General features: G+C 39.0%; 1 long non-coding RNA gene across 1 annotated transcript; it reads right to left on the reverse strand.

Annotated features, from left to right (window-relative positions):
- Positions 1-250: 250 nt before the first annotated feature.
- LOC113320275 lies at positions 251-826 on the reverse strand. The gene is made up of 2 exons (XR_003346008.1): positions 658-826; positions 251-565 (listed from the first exon to the last, which is right to left on the reverse strand). It is a non-coding gene; the product is annotated as an uncharacterized LOC113320275 (long non-coding RNA).
- Positions 827-2713: the final 1887 nt, after the last annotated feature.

The following is a 2713-nucleotide window of genomic DNA, read 5'->3' on the forward strand; positions in this document are numbered from 1 at the left end:
AGTTCTCTAACTGGAAAGGATATGCATATCAATCTACTTATCAGGCTTTAATTATTCATTTCAGTCATTTCGCTATTAATGTCATTTCTGTATAAGAACCAGCTAACAATAATACCCACTGTTTCACTCGACCTCAAGTACATACAATTCTCTGGCGCATCTAAAATTAGCTAAAAAAATTACATGCTCTGACCAAAAAATGTCAAAAAAGATCTCAATTTCTCTAACTTTAATCGATATCCAAAATTCATTGCTATCCATAACAAGTCTAATCAAAAGTGTGCATTGAATATCATTCTAGTGTTCCATTTGCATGATTTTGAGGAGATCAACAATTATAGACTAAGTAACAACATTCTTAAAAATCTAATGTATTGAACCCACATTTATCATATTGAACACAAGACATACCCAGTAAACCCAAATTGGGGAGAGGCTATTAGAAATCAAATGTAACTTTCTCCTCCTTGTCCTTAACTTTATTATTATCCTCATCAACATTTTGATTTTGCTCTCCAAATTTCTTCTTGAAATTATCTTGCCTTTGTAACCACATCATATGACCCTGTACAAACAATAAAGGGATGAATTAGTAAACCCAACGAAGAACATTGGAAAATTAGAAATTAGGGGTTTTAGGGTTTATGAATTTAGTACCTGGAGACCAGCAGCCCAAGCAATTAAGATAGACGAAAACCAGAATCTCTTGTCTTTGAACAGGTGATGCAATTCCATCTCTCAACTTACTGAGAACCTAAGTAACTAATCAATTTATCGGAATCGGCCGAAGAAGAAAATTTAACGCGCAGGGAAAATAAATACCCGAATACCGAAGTGTCAAAGGCTTATAAAAGTCTATTAGCCTACGTGCAAGCCCAGTGCGACTTGACAAAGCCACGTGATGAACCGGAATGTCTGCTAGAGCAAGGGCACCATTTCGCCACCAGTTCGAGCGAGTGACCGAGTAAATGAGTGTTTTTTGTACCACGAATAGACTCGGTGAAAGAGTGTTTTTCACCCAAGAGATTGATCATGTGCCGTTTGAAAAGAAAAAATCACCTACGAGACTGATCATGTGGCTCATGGGATAAAAAATTTATCCACGAGGCGTCGGTGAAAAGTTCATTCAAACGGCTAATCATGTGCCGTCGAGCACAAGCTTTTTCACAAGCGGCTGACCATGTGTCTCTTAATGAAGACTGTCGAGCACTCCCTCGTTCCAATGAGTGTACGAGTGATGTTTGGGGAGGTGGGCCTCTGCACCGCCCATAGTAGCGTCAAATTTGATCAAATCCAATGAGACTCACCATCACTGCAATCGATGAGGTTGAAAAACTTTCTCTTAATAGGGTGACAAATGTTTATCTAAACCGACTAGTGAGGCAAAAACCGAGTGGTCATGAGAAATGTTTGCCTATGTCTTTACTAGGTCTTGTTAAGAGGGCATAGCATTTCATGCTAAGGTAAGGGAGATAATCCGCCTGGAGCGAAATAATCTAGTCCAGAATTTGGGAAAAAGTCACATTCTATTGCCGCAAAACATCAGAAACTAGAGAAACCTGTAAGGATTTTGGAGAAATGTTCCTCATGAGAAATGTTCTCCTATGTCTTTACTAGGACTTGTTAAGAGGGCATAGCATTCCGTGCTAAGGTATGGGAGATAATCCGCCTGGAGCGAAATAATCTCGTCCAGAATTTGGGAAAAAGTCACTTTCTGTTGTCGCAAAACATCAGAAACTAGAGAAACCTGTAAGGATTTTGGAGAAATGTTCCTCATGAGAAACGTCTATGTATTTACTAGGACTTGTTAAGAGGGCATAGCATTTCATGCTAAATAATGGGAGATAATCCGCCTGGAGTGAAATAATCTCGTCCATATTTTGGGAGAAAGTCACTTTATGTTGCCACAAAACATCAGAGACTAGAGAAACCTGTAAGGATTTTGGAAAAATGTTCCGTATGAGAAATGTTCTCCTATGTCATTAGTAGGACTTTTTAAGAGGGCATAGAATTTCATGCTAAGGAATGGGAGATAATCCGCCTGGAGCGAAATAATCTCGTCCAGATTTTGGGAGAAAGTCACTTTATGTTGCCGCAAAACATCAGAAACTAGAGAAACCTGTAAGGATTTTGGAGAAATGCTCCTCATGAGAAATGTTCGCCTATGCCTTTACTAGGACTTGTTAAGAGGGCATAAATTTCATGGTAAGGTATGGGAGATAATCTGCCTGGAGCGAAATAATCTGGTCCAGAATTTGGGAAAAAGTCATTTTCTATTGCCGCAAAACTTCAGAAACTAGAGAAACCTGTAAGGATTTTTGAGAAATGTTCCCATGAGAAATGTTCGCCTATGTCTTTACTAGGAGATTTTAATAGGGCATAGCATTTCGTGCTATGGTATGGGAGACAATCCTCCTGGAGCGAAATAATCTCGTCCAGAATTTGGGAAAAAGTCACTTTCTGTTGCCGCAAAACATCAGAAACTAGAGAAACCTGTAAGGATTTTGGAGAAATGTTCCTCATGAGAAATGTTCTCCCATGTCTTTACTAGTACCTGATAAGAGGGTATAGCATTTCGTGCTAAGGTATGGGAGATAATCCGCCCTAAGTGAAATAATCTCGTCCAGAATTTACGCCAAAGTCACTTTCTGTTGCCACAAAACATCAGAAACTAGAGAAACCAGTGAGGATTTTGGAGAAATGTTCCCATGAA

The sequence above is a fragment of the Papaver somniferum genome, chromosome 11, assembly GCF_003573695.1.
Source record: "Papaver somniferum cultivar HN1 chromosome 11, ASM357369v1, whole genome shotgun sequence".
NCBI classification, from domain to species: Eukaryota; Viridiplantae; Streptophyta; class Magnoliopsida; order Ranunculales; family Papaveraceae; genus Papaver; species Papaver somniferum.